The sequence below is a fragment of the Pleurodeles waltl genome, chromosome 5, assembly GCF_031143425.1.
Source record: "Pleurodeles waltl isolate 20211129_DDA chromosome 5, aPleWal1.hap1.20221129, whole genome shotgun sequence".
Classification (NCBI taxonomy): domain Eukaryota; kingdom Metazoa; phylum Chordata; class Amphibia; order Caudata; family Salamandridae; genus Pleurodeles; species Pleurodeles waltl.
In genome coordinates, this window is record NC_090444.1 from 719,473,576 (window position 1) to 719,492,594 (window position 19,019).

Consider the following 19,019-nt stretch of genomic DNA (forward strand, 5'->3'; position numbering starts at 1 on the left):
GGAATGGTAAGCAAGGGAGGAGACCATTCTGCACCCCTCTCTGTACCTTGCTGCTGAACTGTGTCTCCAGTGGATTGTGCTCCTTGGTCGCCACGTGTGCAACTGCCCCAAAGAAGAAAACATGGCGGGTCCTCGTATGGGCCCCACTATGATGTGTTGTTGCTGTAGAAAGCCAGTAATTGAGTTAACGTCGCAAGGCTCTGTAGGTTCCATTGGCAGATCATTTGGCTGGGTGGCCTTAGTAATGCTTCCACTCTGCCTTGTACCAGCCAATAACTTGAAGTGGGGGTAAGCATTAGCAGGATTTAGGGTAGGATTTTTGTTCCGTCCTTTTCTCCTTTGGAATGTTTATTGCTTTGCATTTGTTAATGCCTTCATTCTAGATTCTTCGGTTCCCACTGGAGCTGAGTCTCCAACAGGACTAGAAAAAGTGGTGACAGATTGTAGATGGTATGTAGATGTATAAGCACCCGCCTCGGGACGGTGGCCTTTGTTTGCCGTCTAGTCGGTGGGATACTGCTCCAAATGGCTGATTGAGGTGGTTGGTGCCAGACTCTGAAAGGAAAGGAATAGTTCCTTCTTTGGCCTGGAGCTGAAATACTTGTGACCTCCATTGTAAGGTCCTTACAGAGAGTACTGAGCATATCAGGCAGTGAGAATAGTTTGTCCACAATTGGTCTGCATCAGCAACTCATGGATATGTCAAAAGACTCTGACTGGGCCCGCTTGATAAGAGGGTTCAGTTTTCCCAGCTTCTCATCTATGCCTGCAACAAACACTGCTAAGGTATTGAATAAAGTTAACTGGACGTTAATTTTATCTGACTGGTACTGGAGGCCTGTAACCAGGAGTTGCTTAGTGTTGAGAAGTGATGCTCAGGCAGTGTCAGTGCTGGTCATGCTGGCCCGGTCAGCATTACCTTGGTTAGCTACTGTTTCTCCAGTTGCATTAGCAACAGGTGAGGCCGGACCTGTGTCTGTTTCAGCAATAAGAGTTGGGGGTGAGACTTGAGGGTGTAGTCCCAACATGTCATACACTCATGAGTGCTCATGAGGGAGAGGGAACTGTGTTCTTCTACCAGAAACTCCTGAGTGAAATCCTTTTTGCTCGAATTGGCAGGAGGTGATGTGTCACAGTTTGAGGATAAAGGGGAAACAGAGGGCAGCTGAAGTTGAGAGTCCAGATCCAGAGACTGAAAGAGACTGGAGCTCAAGGAGACCAGACTGACCTCCTGGTCGGTAATTGGTGGCTTGCTCGCTTGACCCTTTTGGCTGCCAGGTTTTTCCTGGCACTCATTTAATTTTCTTGCTTCTGCTGGGCTGGATGTTATGATGGCAGGGCTTTTTGGGGATAAGTTTTGGCCGTAACTCTGGTGTCCTCTCCTTGTCCGACTCCTTACCAGGGTCAATTTCAATATCAGAAAGTCCTGATTGCATTTGTTTGTGGGACTAGATTGTTTGCAGTTTCTTCTTGCGTTTCCCTCCCTCGTTTTTTGCCCGGGGTGACACCCTTGTTCACCCAGACCTCATTGATAGATATGGTTTAGTGAGCGGCGTAGTAGACCTCTGCTACATAAAACTGCAGAGAGCTGTGAGAGACCAGATTCTTTACTGACTTTCAGGAACAGATGGAAAGATGCAATGGGTTTGCTGGCCTGGTAGACAGCCAGGTGTAGGTTGGTGTTACAATCAGCTGTGGTTAGACAGCGTCACCACACCCCACCTCGGACCAGGAGGGGGGGGCATGACCACTTACGTCATGGCCATGTCCAGAGAGGTTTGTCTGTAAGTGCCTGCTAGTTGGTGTTGGTATGATGGCGCAGCAACACCCCACCTTCCACCAGGATGGGGCCACAAGCACGCACGTCGTGTCCAATGTCCGGAAAGGTTTACCTGGGAGTACATGGCAGTTGGTGTTGGTGACCACTGGACTGTGCTGCCACACTCTGCCCTATTAGGGGGAGAGGGCATGGGCATGCACATCTTTAGGAAGTAAGAGCCAAAGTGGAAGGGGATAATAGTCAATGCTGTGAGTGCCCCAGAGACAAGCCCTGTGAGCAGCATCACTCTCCTTTAGCTGTCCTGTAGGCCTGCAGCTTAGTGGGGACACAAGCATGCTCCACTTCTTACAGACAGTCAGACTGTAAGTGCGTTGATTGCACAATTTTGTTGAATTCTCTGATTGGCGAATAACACGGACCCTGGCCTGGCCCAGGGTGCCAAGTTAATTCACAGGGGACAAAGGGGTCAATGGTACTCAGGGGGTACTCTAAAGTGCTTACTGATGCTCAAATAAATAAGGTAATAAATAATAAAAAAGCCAAATATAAAGAATTGCACCATGTTAGGATGTTCTGGGGAGCACTAAGGGAGCCATAAGAACACAAGAGGGGAGGAGCAGGCACCACGAGAACCAAGGATGGAGTCATAGGGATCGGTGAAAACCATAGAGAGGAGACAGAAACTGGCATGTCGTGGGGACAAGTTGAACCGTCCTACTGTTGGCTGCCTACGTGCCACTCGGCAGGACCCAAGGCTCTAAGCCTTGTGAGTGCCCCCGTCTCAACACACTCTGCACTCCTTGCGCCTGTAGTTGTTGGCTTTCCCTGTAACTTTGAGGGCAGGCGACGGCAGATGGTGGTAGGCGGTAACGGGCGGGCTTCCAGGGTGGTCTCACAAAGCACAGCCCTACCTAGCTTGAGAAGGCCTGCCAGAGGGTCTCCTCCTTTGAAGTGCAATTGTCAGACAGCCACCGGCCATGCCGAGTGAACAGCCCAACAGCAGTCCTCAGCCGGCAGCTTCTCTTCACTTTAGCTGCTGCCCGCTTTCTGCCCCTTGCTCCTCACTCCTCGCTCTCCTTCTCCTCCATTGGTGTGTGACGTAGCGTATCCCAGTAATCCCACATGGAGGATCCGGTACACAACCTGGGAAAAAAACAACAACTTAACAAGACAAAAAAAATAAACAGAAAACCTAAAAGTAATTTATACATCATCAAATATTATTGCTAATAGATTTCCATCTACCCTTCAATTTTATAAAATTCTCTGACAAAACCCAGACTCAGAGATTCTGTTGTGGCTTCAATATAAAATGAATGAGTGCCATAATGCTCAGGTGGAAAACACAGTTCAACCAACGCTAATTTAAAACATTTCAAAACTCAAAAAGGGGTTAAAGCTGACCCATCTTCATGATGAAAAACTGCTCAAAATCCAACCACTTCTGAGCAGGAAAAAAGGCAATATTTACAGCTTTTGATAAATATAATACCCTGGCCCCCGCCCAAATGATCAGTCTTGCCGTTTATCAACCAGCTGTAGAAGAGGCTGAGACATGCCTTCTCAATAATCTACAATGCCCTCTCAATCCCAGTAATTCAGAAATTCGGGAAGCACAGTGGCACATACAAACCACACACAGTGAAAACAAAGCTACCTCCCAACCTGAGAAACAGATATATTTCAATTTAGCTAGTATCTCAAACGACATGTCCAGTTAAATCAGTCTCAGTCTATCTACTCTGTCCCCACCTTCTTTTGCCCAACCACCCAAATTTCTTCAACAAACTTCATCTTCCATAGGGTCATATCCCCAAAAGCATTTCCATAGAAAGAAATGCTGCCAAATTGCCTGAAGTTGTAACTGCAGCTATCCCCAAGCCAATCTGAGACATAATGAACAAACAGTATTAGACTGCCATAATACCAACTCATCTGAAACCCCCCTCTCTTCTCAGTACTGCTATTCAAAAATTCCTGCCGAGCTGGTCTGTATGCTCTTCTGGTAGAAACTGCTACTGACTTCTTAATCAGATCCAGTACTCTCATCTTCCCAGCTGCCAGAGGTCACGCAGCATCAGGTCTTCATTGCATCTGCTTCCAGAGCAAGCCCACAGAACCTCTGCCACTGTGAATGAGATAATGCATCTGCAATATTGGTATCTACAGGGAGTGCAGAATTATTAGGCAAGTTGTATTTTTGAGGATTAATTTTATTATTGAACAACAACCATGTTCTCAATGAACCCAAAAAACTCATTAATATCAAAGCTGAATATTTTTGGAAGTAGTTTTTAGTTTGTTTTTAGTTTTAGCTATGTTAGGGGGATATCTGTGTGTGCAGGTGACTATTACTGTGCATAATTATTAGGCAACTTAACAAAAAACAAAGATATACCCATTTCAATTATTTATTATTACCAGTGAAACCAATATAACATCTCAACATTCACAAATATACATTTCTGACATTCAAAAACAAAACAAAAACAAATCAGTGACCAATATAGCCACCTTTCTTTGCAAGGACACTCAAAAGCCTGCCATCCATGGATTCTGTCAGTGTTTTGATCTGTTCACCATCAACATTGCGTGCAGCAGCAACCACAGCCTCCCAGACACTGTTCAGAGAGGTGTACTGTTTTCCCTCCTTGTAAATCTCACATTGGATGATGGACCACAGGTTCTCAATGGGGTTCAGATCAGGTGAACAAGGAGGCCATGTCATTAGATTTCCTTCTTTTATACCCTTTCTTGACAGCCACGCTGTGGAGTACTTGGACGCGTGTGATGGAGCATTGTCCTGCATGAAAATCATGTTTTTCTTGAAGGATGCAGACTTCTTCCTGTACCACTGCTTGAAGAAGGTGTCTTCCAGGAACTGGCAGTAGGACTGGGAGTTGAGCTTGACTCCATCCTCAACCCGAAAAGGCCCCACAAGCTCATCTTTGATGATACCAGCCCAAACCAGTACTCCACCTCCACCTTGCTGGCGTCTGAGTCGGACTGGAGCTCTCTGCCCTTTACCAATCCAGCCACAGGCCCATCCATCTGGCCCATCAAGACTCACTCTCATTTCATCAGTCCATAAAACCTTAGAAAAATCAGTCTTGAGATATTTCTTGGCCCAGTCTTGACGTTTCAGCTTGTGTGTCTTGTTCAGTGGTGGTCGTCTTTCAGCCTTTCTTACCTTGGCCATGTCTCTGAGTATTGCACACCTTGTGCTTTTGGGCACTCCAGTGATGTTGCAGCTCTGAAATATGGCCAAACTGGTGGCAGTGGCATTGTGGCAGCTGCACGCTTGACTTTTCTCAGTTCATGGGTAGTTATTTTGCGCCTTGGTTTTTCCACACGCTTCTTGCGACCCTGTTGACTATTTTGAATGAAACGCTTGATTGTTCGATGATCATGCTTCAGAAGCTTTGCAATTTTAAGAGTGCTGCATCCCTCTGCAAGATATCTCACTATTTTTGACTTTTCTGAGCCTGTCAAGTCCTTCTTTTGACCCATTTTGCCAAAGGAAAGGAAGTTGCCTAATAATTATGCACACCTGATATAGGGTGTTGATGTCATTAGACCACACCCCTTCTCATTACAGAGATGCACATCACCTAATATGCTTAATTGGTAGTAGGCTTTCGAGCCTATACAGCTTGGAGTAAGACAACATGCATAAAGAGGATGATGTGGTCAAAATACTCATTTGCCTAATAATTCTGCACTCCCTGTATAGCCAGAACGAACATCGCCCTAAAAGCATGTTAAATTTGGAGCTACCCAATAAGAAAAAACTGAGTAGCCTCAAAAAGTTCTCATCTTTGGCCTTCTGCATGTTGACCAAAGCCACTACCATTTGATTGTCCACATGTGGCCCTTCTTTAGGCCAATATCTGCCCCCACAAAAACCATTGCTTCAACTAAAAGGAAACATTTCAAGAATGAAATGCTTCTGGCAATCACCCAATCAGCTGGCTACTGTTCTGCCACCGAAAGTCCATCCCAAAAACATCCTAAACCATGGGCACCTGCAGCATCCAAGAAAATGTGGACTTGCCATAACCAATCCTCCTGAAGTGAAAACAGTGATGCCATTGCATTCTTTCAGAAATGTAATTTACATACCTAGGTCCTCTTGTATAGCTGTCTTCAATCAGACCCTATGGTGCTGCAAGGTTGCACCTGCTACAGAAAACCCAAGCTGTCCGCAAAAAGCCTGCCCAGCTCGCACCACCCTAAAGACAAAATTCAAATGGCCTAATAAGGAGTGAACCTTCCTCAATTCCATCCAACACTGAAGTTTCCTCAAACAATTGTAACAAAACCTAAACTTTGTCCGGTGGCAAACAAACTTCCATGGTTACTGAATCAAATTCAGCCGAAAATAGTAAACTTAGTCACAGGACCTTCAGTCTTATCAGGAGCTGATGGCACTCCTAGTTCCTCCATCAGCACTCAAAAACTTTCAAAGCCTCACCACATTCTCCTGAATTACTCTGACCAACAAAAAGAAAGGCATCCAATTAGTGTGTAACTTTCTTGAAACAAGTTTTAAACTAAAAAATAACATTGTAGAAAATAGCTAAACAGTTCCAATAGAGAACAGGAAACTGAACAACCCATTGGCAACATCCTATCAATATAAATACTACCATCAAACGGCATACCCAGAAGACAGAAATCCTCTGAATCAACAGGTAAAAGGCAAAACACAAGTTTTATGCCTGACTTTGCCGATTCCGCATACTCTCCACAGTTTCTCACCAAAGCAATGGCATTGTCCACTGAGGCATATTTCACTTCTGTATTTTCACTGGCTAAGAAATCGTTAATGGACTCACCTAATGGCCAAGAAAGATGATGAAGACGTCAAATTAACCTTGCTGCTTTTTCTGGAACCAGGCCCAACGGGCAGATTGTAAGATTCGCAATGGGCCTTTCACAAATTGGGCCTACTCTCCTTCCTTCCTGTACTTCCTTCTCTAACTTTCGCCTAGCCACCTCTCAGTGAGAGTCAGCGGGCTTTAAATTCTTTGCCCATCATCGAAACCATGGTCCTTGATAACATAACAGAGAACCATTTTTAAAACCCCCAAAAAGAGATTTTGTCTCCACTTCTTTTGTGAACCAATTCGTCCAGCAGCACAAAACATCAAATTTAATTGGTGTAGGCCCATTTTCTTGTTACAGTTTGTTGCCCTACCTCTCCCTTGTCCACTCTGCCAAACCTAGGGGAGGTTGCCAAAGCACTATATGACTGGGTGTCTTACCCCACAATTGACACAGTCATGTCTGAACTTACATTGTGTTCTCATACAAGAATCTTGGTTAAAAGACCAACAAGCCCTGTATTGAGGAAAAGTTCCTCTATCTGACCCTAACACCCCAAGTAGGGTGGGATAGCCTTGAAAGGACTTGTCAGAAATTTGGTCTCTAGTCTAGGCCCTAGGCTCTAGGCTCAGGGCTCTAGGCTCAAGATTCTTAGGCATGCTGTATAGGACACCATCCTCCCAGTAAATCGGGTGTTTTCCAGTAGCGTCACCAGCTGCCCGGGCAGCAGCCTGCTGCTGAAGACCCACAACAGTAGGGCACTCCATCTGCGCTATGCAAAACTCCTCCCTGGTGGGATCCCCTTCCTACTGCTGGTTGGACGACTCAAGCAGGATCACCAGTTCAACTATATCTTTCCCTGTATGTACTGAGGTATCCACTTCAGGGTCAGCCTCCTCCTGGACTGTGGGAATTGCAGGAGCAGGTTTCCTGAACCCATTGCCCTTCCTCTTCTTGGCAGGACCCGGGGCCTTTTTATTAGACTCAGGTCCTTCTGATCAACCTCCCGAGCTGCAATAGACCTTGTGGTCAGGCACACACACTAAGGTAACCCCATCATCCCCAAGTGTGCCCTAAGCTCCACCTCCTTCCAGATGGTGTGCTCCAAGTCTTTGCCCAGCACATAATCTACAGGCATGGACAGACTCACAGCTACTTCAGTAGACCTGAGACCTCACCCCCTACCCCCACTTAAAAGGGAACCAGAGCTACAGGGTAATGGCTCTCACAGTTGTCAGCAGCAACAACTTGGTGGGACTACCTGCTCTGAAGAAACTAGATGAAGATGACACCTGACGGTAGGAATGCTAGTTCTCGTGTCTCTCAGAGCCTCCACTCTCTTCCCAATGGCAGATACCCACTGACTGTACTTTTTAGTATTGTCAGGCATGTCGGTTCTCTGTATCATGTCTCTTTCACCGAGGGATACTAGGGTAATTTTTCTACACCCCCCACAAAAACTACCTGGGGTAATCTCCTCCCCAAGTGCTACACTAGCCAACCCCAGTGACTGCCCACCAGTGGGGAGCTGTGCCCGCTTGGGACACTTGGCATCTCCCTTGTAGTGCCCTTCCTGTAGACACTCATAGCACTTCATGGGAGCCTTCCCTACAGACTTATTCTCAGGGAATAATTTATTTTTCTTCTCCGAGAGGGAAGGGAACCCTGTCCAACAGAACTAGTTTGGGGCAAATTAGAGAACTAGTTCCTTGTTTTGTCCCCCCCTTCTTCTGGTGAAGACCTTGCCTACCCTTCTGGTGATCTTCCTAAGATACATTCTTCTGGACCCTGGTGCTGACCCAGTGGTCTGCCTTCTTATCAAGCTCTCTGGAGGCAACAAGCTTATTATCAACAAGGTGTTGGAGCAAATCGGTCAAACGAAGACTGAACAGGTGCTACGTTGCAAACACATTGTATACCCTCTTGTAATTCTTTACCTCCCTGCTCTTCACCCAACTATTCAGTGCCTTGCAAAAGGAATCTACACAATGCATCCAGTTCTGTTGGGATAGTGTCTGACTGTCCCTGAACATCTGTCTGTACTTCTCTGGGTTTATAACAAACTTCCTGATTAGGGCCTCCTTCACGGGGGGATACTGCATCCTGTCTCTCTCTCCTTGGGCCAGTAGACTGTCCCAACTCTCATTAGGAATATGCCTTCACTGACTGACTCCCCCAATCCTCCTCAGGGGTCCTGTGCATCCATAGAGCAATTTCATAAGGCTCAAACCATTTGTCTATGTCATCTCCCACCACAAAGTCAGATAGTAGGCCCATGGGTATGTGAACCCTCCTGTCAGAATGCACAGAAGATTTGCTGCCACCATCACTGCTGGATTCAGCTCTCCTGGCTTTGATGTCCAGCTCTCTCAAGCTCAGTTCCTGAGCCAACATAATTTTCCATTTCTCTATAACAAATTTCTTCTCCTCCAAGGCTCTTTCCTGATTCAACTGGAGTTTAGCCAGCTCTAATTTTAATTTCGTCTCCTTCCTTCTGTCTGCCAGCTCCTCTGTTTACAGGCCTTTAGATGACACACTGATTCTTTCCCTGGGGGGTTCATATCTCTTGCTATAGGAGGCTGGCATGGTTTGTAGTGGGTACCAAAGGTACTTACACCTTATACCAGGTCCAGTTATCCCTTATTAGTGAAAGGTGTCAGTGTCTAGAAGCCAGGCTGTCTAGAGGTAGCTGTAGGCAGAGCAGCCAAGGGTGAACTAGGAGACATGCAAAGCTCTTGCAATACCACTGTAGTCACACAGTACTTACACACATGAAAGACAATACTCAGTGTTACAAAAATGAAGGTACTTTATTTTAGTCACACAGTGCCAAAAATACTTTGTAGGCTATACTTCCTCAGGCGGTAAGTAAATCACACAATATATACACTAGTAAACAGAAACAGGTAAGTACACCATAGGAAAATAGGGCAAATAGTGAAATACACCATTGCTAAGGGCCTAGGAGGAACACAAACCATATACTAAAATAATGAAATGCGAAAGTCGGTTTCCTACCTAGGCAAGTGTAGTGTGTAAAGGGACGCTGGGAGTGTAAGAAAACACCAAAGGTAAGTAAAATACCCTACCCCAGAGCCCAGGAAAGCAGGAGTAAAACACAGCAAGTTTCCTAAAACACACTAGAAGTCATGATAGAAAATAAGGCAATAACCAGGAGAGACTGCAAGACACCAACAATGGATTCCTGGGCCTGAAGACTTGTAGAAGGAGGGGGCCAAGTCCAAGAAGCACTGAAGAGTCAAGGGAGACCAGGAGCCCCTGCTAAACCGGATGAAGGTGCAAAAGTGGAGCGACTGGTGAGAAGACAAAGGGGGTTATTACAACTTTGGAGGTGGTGTTAATCCGTCCCAAAAGTTACGGTAAAGTGACGGATATACCACCAGCCGTATTACGAGTCCATTATATCCTATGGAACTCGTAATACGGCTGGTGGTATATCCGTCACTTTACCATCACTTTTGGGACGGATTAACACCTCCTCCAAAGTTGTAATAACCCCCAAAGTCAGTTTTGCACCAAAGAAGACAGATATGGGTTCCTGGTTGGTGCAGAAGATGTCCCACACCAGAAGGATGAATGCAGTCTGGTTTGTGTCACTGGATTCTGCCAACAAGCCTTGATAAACGCAAACCTTGCGGTTAGCGGAAAGTGGTGCTGCCCAGGACCAGAAGGGACCTGGTGGCCTCTACCCAGGAGGAGGAGACAGAGGGGGCTCTCAGGAACTCAGAGAGCCCTCAGAAGACCAGGCAGTGTGCCCAGGAGTCCCACAGCACAGGGACAAAGAAGGTGCAAATGGAGGCCTATGCAGCACGACACAAGGATTCCCACACCGCAGAAGAACCACTCAGGAAGCTGTGTGTCTCAGGATGAAGTGCTGAGGGCCTAAGCTGTGCTGTGCACAAAGAACTTCTAGGAAGGTCGCACACAAGCCTTGTCAACTGCAAGTCACACGGTGCACTCCACTGGCAATTCCTTCGGTTCTTCTGGTGCAGGCTGAAGATAGGCAGTCCTCAAAGGATGCATGACCTGGAAACTGTTGCAGTTGTTGGCAGAAGCTGAAGTTACAAGGTTGCAGAAGTCGTCTTAGCTTCTTTGTTGCAGTTTTGTAGAGTTCCTGGAGCAGTCAGCGATTGATCCATCGGTAGAAGATGAAGTAAAGAATGCAGCGGACTCCTGCTGAAGTCTTGCAATCCGGATCTGAAGAAACACCCAGAAGAGAGACCCTAAATAGCCCTGAGAGAGGGATTGGTCACCTAACCAGGTAAGCACCTATCAGAGGGGTCTCTGACGACAGCTGCTGACATTGGCCACTCACATGCTCCCAGAGTTCCCTGACCATCCTGAAAACAAGATGACAGAACCCAGAGCCACTCTAGAGGGGCTCTAGGCACCACTCCTAGGGTGGTGATGGACAGGGGAGTGGTCACTCCAATTTCCTTTGTCCAGTTTCATGTCAGAGCAGGGACTGGGGGTCCCTGAACCAGTGTAGACTTGCTTATGCAAGGAGGGCACCATCTGTGCCCTTCAAAGCATTTCCAGAGGCCAAGTGAGGCTACCCCTCTCAGGCCCTTCACACCTATTTCCAAAGGGAGAGGGAGTAACACCCTCTCTCAGAGGAAATCCTTTGTTCTGCCTTCCTGGGACCGGGCTGCCCAGGCCCCAGGGGGGCAGAAACCTGACTGAGGGCTGGCAGCTGCGGTAGCTGCAGAGAAAACCCCGGAAAGTTAGTTTGGCAGTACCCAGGATCTATGCTGGAGACCCGGGATGCATGGAATGGACAATTCCATGATCCTAGACATGTTACATGGCCATGTTCGGAGTTACCATGGTGACGCCACATTTAGGTATTGACCTATATGTAGTGCACGCGTGTAATGGTGTCCCCGCACTCACAAAGTCTGGGGAATTTGCTCTGAACAATGTGGGGGCACCTTGGCTAGTGCCAGGGTGTCCACACACTAAGGGCCAGATGTAGGAAGCCTTTTGCATGTCGCAAACTGCGAAAAATGCAGTTTGCGGCATGCAAAAGGCCGAACGCAATGCACAACCTCAAATTGCGAGTCGGTACCGACTCGCAATTTGAGGATGCGACTCGCAAATTGGAAGGGGTGTTCCCTTCCTATTTGCGACCGCATCGCCATGCTGAGTTACTTTGTGACTGCGAATGCGGTCGCAAACCAACTCGCAGTTACCACCCACTTGAAGTGGGTGGTAACTCATTCACAAAAGGGAAGGGGTCCCCATGGGACCCCTTCCCCTTTGTGAATGCCGAAAAAAATCTTTTTTCAGAGCAGAGCAGAGCTCTGAAAAAAACTGAACCAAATGGTTTCTGAAGTTGTTCTTTTTGCAACTCGTTTTCCTTTAAGGAAAACAGGCTGCAAAAAGAAAAACAAAAACTGCTTTATTAAAAAAGCAGTCACAGACATGGAGGTCTGCTGTCTTCAGCAGGCCACCATCCCTGTGAGTGCATGGACTCACTATGGGGTCGCAATTTGCGACCCACCTCATTAATATTCATGAGATGGGTCGTTGCGACCCCATAGCGAGTCGCAGAAGGTGTATGAGACACCTTTCTGCATACACTTTTGCGAGTTGCAAATTGCGAGTCGGTATGACTCGCAATTTGTAACTCGCAAATTTTTCTGTACCTACATCTGGCCCTTAGTAATTTTGCACCTAACCTTCACTAAGTGAGGGTTAGACATATAGGTGGCTTATAAGTTACTTAAGTGCAGTGTAAAATGGCTGTGAAATAACGTGGACGTTATTTCACTCAGGCTGCAGTGGCAGTCCTGTGTAAGAATTGTCTGAGCTCCCTATGGGTGGCAAAAGAAATGCTGCAGCCCATAGGGATCTCCTGGAACCCCAATACCCTGGGTACCTAGGTACCATATACTAGGGAATTATAAGGGTGTTCAGTGTGCCAATGAGAATTGGTAAAATTAGTCACTAGCCTGCCGTGACAATTTTAAAAGCAGAGAGAGCATTAACACAGGTTCTGATTAGCAGAGCCTCAGTGATACAGTTAGGCACCACACAGGGAACACATACAGGGCATACTTTATGAGCACTGGGGTCCTGGCTATCAGGATCCCAGTGACACAGGCAAAAACAAACATACATATAGTAACAATGGGGGTAACATGCCAGGCAAGATGGTATTTTTCTACAGTGGGTCTGCTAGGTATAAGATCTTTGGAAGAGCCCTCCCCTGAACCTAAATGAAGATTATATGATTCTAAGGGGTCAGAATCTCCCTCTATCTCCTCCTCCTCCTCCTCCTCGCTACCAGCATGATCCTGGTCATCCTGAAGAAGGAGGATCAACAGGAAATTCTTGTTGGAGTTCTTACCCGCATCTATTTTTCTGTCTGTGTAAATCCCCTTCAATTCCTTAAAGGTCATTTCCTCATAGGAAGTACCCATGTCCTCAGAGCTAGGCCCAGCAGTAGACATGATGTGTGTTAGTGTAGTGTAGGGAAAACCTAACCTACCTAACCTCTAGCCTCTTGGAAAAGACAGTAAGAGATTAGACCCTTATACTAGGTATATATGCATAGCTCTAGGTGTAGAGTAATCTTTCCTGTGGAAGGCACCAGGTGACAGAGTGATATGGCAATTGCAAGTACCTATCCCACCATTGCACCACCAATGTAGGAGGCTGGCCTGGTTTGTAGTGGGTCCCTATGGTACTTACATCTTATACCAGGTCCAGTTATCCCTTATTAATGAAATGTAGGCAGTGTCTAGAAGCTAGGCTCTCTAGGGGTAGCTGTAGATCAGCAGCCAAGGCTTGTCTAGGAGACATGCAAAGCTCATGCAATACCACTGTAGTCACACAGTACTCACACACATAAAAGAAAATACTCAGTGTTACAAAAGTAAAGGTACTTTATTTTGGTGCCAGAGATGCCAAAAATACCATATAGACCATACTCCCGTAGGAGGTAAGTAATACACAAATTATATACACTATTATGCAGAAATAGCTGTGAAAACAGTTAGAAAACAGTGCAAATAGTGAAAATCACAATAGTTAGAAATGGGCCTAGAGGGCAACACAAACCATATACTAAGAAAGGCAAGTGTAGTGTGTAGAGAGGTGCTGGGAGTATTAGAAAAGTAAGTAATAGAGCCCACCCCAGAGCCCAGGAAAGCAGGACTAAATCACAGTAACTTTCCTAGAACACACAAGAAAATGAGAAAGAAGATAATGCAAGAACCAGAAAAGACTGCAAGATACCAACAGTGGATTCCTGGACCTGAAGACCTGTAGAAGAAGAGGACCAAGTCCAAGAAGCACAGAAGGGACAAGTGAGAACAGGAGCCCCTGCTAACCCGGATGAAGATGCAAAAGAAGAACCACCAGTGAAGAACAACAGTCAGTATTGCACCCAAGAGTATGGATGCGGAGTCTTGGTTGGTGCAGATGATGTCCCACGCCGGATGGATGATTGCAGTCTGGTTTGCGTCGCTGGATTCCGCAAACAAGCCTTGCAACACGCAAAAGCTTGCGGTTAGCAAAAAATGGCGCAGCCTGGGACCAGGAGGGACCTGGTGGACTCTACCCAGGAGGGGGAGTCAGCAACTCAGCGAGCCCTCAGAAGACCAGGCAGCGTGCACAGGAGTCCCACTTAGCACTACAACAAAGGGTCCCACGCTGCCAGAGAACCACAAAGGAACCTGTGCATTGCAGGATAGAGTGCAGGTCCCGGAGCTGCACAGTGCACAAATAACTTTGTTGAAGGATGCCACCAAGCCTTGGCAACTGCAAAACACGTGGTACATGGGGATACTGTCTTGCGTGTGGAGGCAAGCTCCTACCTCCTCCAATGTTGGACAGTAGGATGTCAGGACCTTTGGGACACTTCAGTCCACCACCCGTGAGGCAGGATCCACGTAGCTCGTAAGGAGAGGGGATCCACACAGTCAGTCGTCGCTGCAGAGAGGTGCCTGCTGAAGCAGGGGAGTGACATCTTCAGTCCAAGGAGGATTCCTTTGTTCTCCTGGTGCAGGCTGAAGACAGGCTGTCCTCTGAGGATGCACGACCGGGAAACAGTTGCAGTTGCTGGCAGGAGCTGAAGATACAATGTTGCAGAAGTCATCTTTGCTTCTTTGTTGCAGTTTGTAGAGTTCCTGGAGGGTCCAGATGCAGTTTCTTCGGTGAGAAAGTGAAGTAAAGGACGCAGAGGATTTCTGCTGGAGTCTTGCAATCCTAATCTGAAGAACCACCCATGAGATGGACCCTAAATAGCCCTGAAAGGGGGATTAGTCAGCTAAACAGGTAAGCACCTATCAGGGGAGGGCTCTGACGTCACCTGCTGGCACTGGCCACTCAAATGCTCCGGGAGTTCACTGTGAACTTGGAATCCAAGATCGCAAAACCCAGGGACCCTCTGGATGAGCTCTGATCACCACCCCTGGGGTGGTGATGGACAGGGGAGTGGTCACTCCCCTTTCCTTTGTCGAGTTTCACACAATAGCAAAGACTGGGTGTCCCTGAACCGGTGTAGACTGGATTATGCAAGGAGGGTACCTAATGTGCCCTTCAAAGCATTTCCAATGGCTTGGGGAGGCTACCCCTCCCAAGCCTGTAACATCTATTTCAAAAGGGAGAGGGTGTAACACCCCTCTCCCAAAGGCAATCCTTTGTTCTGCCTTCCTGGTCTTGAGCTGCTCAAGCAACAGGAGAGCAGAAACCTGTCTGAGAGGTGGCAGCACCTGGTGCTGCCTGGAAAACCTCAGATGTCTGGAATGACAATACTGGGGGTCCTCTAAGGAGCCTCCAGAGTGCATGGAAGTATACAACCAAGGCTTGCAAAAGCATTGGGGTATGATTCCAAATGTTTGATACCAAACATGCTTATGTTTGGAGTTACCATTATGTCGCTGGACACAGGTAGTGACCTATGCCCAGTACATGCGTAAAATGGCGTCTCCCCACTCACAAAGTCAGGAAAAATTGTGCTGGAGGTGGTGAGGGCACCTCTGCTAGTGCAGGGTTGCCCTCACACACAGGTACTCTGCACCCTTACATCAGGGATGGAGAACCTGCTATAGGGGTGACTTATAAGTGACCTGGTGCAGTGTAAATGGCAGTGAAAGGGTGCATGCACCTTTTGACACAGACAGCAATGTCAGTCCTGCAGAAGCCTTTGCATGGGCTCCCTATGGATGGCAAAAGATATCCTGCAGCCCATAGGGATCCCCTGGAATCCCAATGTCTGGGTACCTAGGTACCTTATACTAGGGACCTATAAGGGGCCACCAGTATGCCAATTTGGGGTGAAATACTGGGTTACCAGTATGCAGTGACAACATTTAGAGGAGAGAGAGCATAATCATTGGGGTTCTGGTTAGCAGAATCCCAGTGAACACAGTCAAGCACACTGATCTGAGGCAGAAAATGGGGGTAACCATGGCAAAAAAGGGTGTTTTCCTACAGCAAGGAGCTAATCTTCACAGAGCCTAAAAAACTACAACAGTTCCTCAAGCAGAGAGATGAAACAGGAAGGCAATGCATATCTCCTGTCCTGGGCAGGGGAGGCTGCTGACGTGCTGGATGAGGTAGAATAAGAAAAATCCATGCGGGATAGGGGAATGCCCCTCGCCCCCATCCTTGTTGCTGGGACAGATAATGCAGGGGGACACTGTTTTCTATTGGATGGCTTACTAGATCTTCGGAATAAGTCCCCCTGCTCCTCTGAACAACTTGGACATCATGGACCCCTGTGCGAGGTCCTGTTCCAGACACCACCAGAGACGAGCCAGGGATATGTGTGGTAAAGGAGTTCAGGTGCAGTGGATATGGGCTGCACCGGATTTTGGACTCTGTATTTATTATGAGGGATTATGCATGGTACCTAAGACTGTCATGAACCTGGGTTGCTTAATCAGAATGAATGTGTTATGCTTTGGATATGAGATGCATGCTATGCAGGATGTTTGGACTCCAGTGACAAAGAGCGCCACAGTCACGAGCTGGGCAACATCTGTCCCCATGTATGCACCATTTAGTTCTAATTCAATTATGTTGGGAAGGTGTGTGTTGGCTGTGGGAGGGAACTGATTCACTGTGCCTGTTGTGGGGTAGCACAGTGTGGGTAGGGGTAGAGTACTGTACTTTACAGATGTTTCTATGTGTGTTGGCAGAGGCTATGAATGCTGAGCATGTTATGAATCTAGAAATTGGGAGATGTGAAAATGCAGTGGAATGACTGAACACATACAGGCCACACTCATGCTCTCTTCTAGGCTCTCACTATAGTGACTAATGACATGGAATGTCCAAGGGCTGAATTAATGATGGAAAATTGGCAAGGTTGTGGCCTATTTGCAAAGACACAGAGTTGATGTTGCGATTTTACCGAAAAAGCACTTAGCACCTGGGAGTGGAGTTTTAACATAGCGCAGGATGCAGGGCCAATGAGGATTTGCATCACATGCCAGGGGCATGCTCATTTGGGTTCAAAGGAGTCAGGAATCCAACTACAGGTCTGAGCAGATCAGCAGGTACATCGTGGCAGGAAGCTGCAGGGATGACTTAGCGGTCCTTTTGATCGGAGTGTATGGGCCCAATCACGAAGATGTGCAATTATCTCATGCACTCAGTGCTAGGCTGCTGCGGTGGAGTGATCTGCCACAAATATGGGGAGGAGATTTAAATTGTTTACTGAACCTTGACAAGGATCGTTCCCGGGGTCTTCCTCGGCGTCCTTCGGTAGGGGCGCAAGCTAGCACTGAAATAGTGCTTTGTTAGGGTTTAATCGATGTCTGGAGGCACACTTTAACAAACCTTAACAGAATCAATTGTGATTAAGAAAGTAAATGTTGCTCAAGGTTAGCAAGCATCAGTCAGTTACAAATAATTAAAGATATAGTTTTAGCTGACAAAGGGAAAACCCTAGCACAGCCAATTAAAGGATTCTCATGTGTGGGGCAGAACACACGCGGGCAAAAGACAAAAAGGGCAAAACAAATTTAGAACAAAGAAATATCGGGCAACAAAAAACTAAGGTGGGCAAAAGATAGGTAAAAAGGAAAAGCGTCAGCATGTCAGAAGCTCAATCAAGAGTCTTCTGAAAGTGGTTAGGGAGAAAATCTCTGAATCTCAGCAGGGCATCTCAAAGGGGCAAAGCAGAGAGGAAGATACCTCTCCACGGAGCTCAGCATGCAGCGATTCTTCATCAGTGGAAGGCATCTGGAAATCTGAAGAACAGGCAAAAGTCATACTAGTCAACAGTATATTAAAATTAACAAAGCAATCTGATTCGCTCTGAACAGTCAATATTATGTTGATGGGGCATCATCCAATAATACTCAATCACATGACTACAGGATGGAACACCGACATCCTTTCCCAGGTCTGTCATGGGAACCTCATCCATCCATGTAGCTCCACACATAATTGAAACATTTGGATAATTTGTTAGTCCTTTGCTCAGGATGTTTCAAATGCATAGACACTATTACACTTTCACTCTATGTCTAAACAATAAGGCCTAGTACCAAAGCTAGTCATCTCATGGGAACAAAGTCTGAAAGATAGCTCACGTAATGAAAAAATGAATCAACATTTTCTGCACAGTCACCAAATACAAGACTAACAGGCCTCACTTAGGCTAATGCAAGTGATTTAAAGCAATACATTTAATTAATACGTTTTAATAAACAATAATGTTTCAATAATATGCATGTTACATTCATTTGGAACTAAAATAATTCTGTTAATGTATTTCAATTGATATAATGCAGAACTGCATTTCTCTATTTTTGCACATGTATTCAAATCATTAATTATTAGAAATTCAGTATAGCTTCAATACATTCTGTTAGTCTAAGGCCTAAATTATAATATCATATCAATTAAATCTTGGAAACATTTGATTTATAAGCGATATCACAAGGCTTTCTAACACTAGTTTAAATGTGTACACAGTTACAATGGTTTCTCATTACATTTTTCTATATTCAAATTATTAGGATACTTCTCCTAGTCTCCATTTCAATCTCCTCCCTTCTCTGTCTTTTCTTTCTGCCTTTTGGTCAGTTTGTGCAGAGCAAATGCAACTAGAGCACACAAAGCTATTATCAACAGGGGTCGTAAGATGGTTCTCACAATTCCTCTTCCTAAGTTTTCAAACGGCTGACAAAGCACTACCTATAGTTTCCCAGGCACCTGTTGCTGTTAACTCTTTCAAATCCTTTTTCAGGTTAGTCATGTTTGCAATGTATTTTCTTATCTCTTTACTATTGTCAGGTATGTAAATGCAACATTGTTGTGCATGTAATATTTTGTAAACTCCATCTTCCTTTGTGAGGAGTATGTCTAATGCAAGGTAAGTTTGCAAAACTATTGATCTCATAGCAACCATTTCTGTGTTCATTACCAA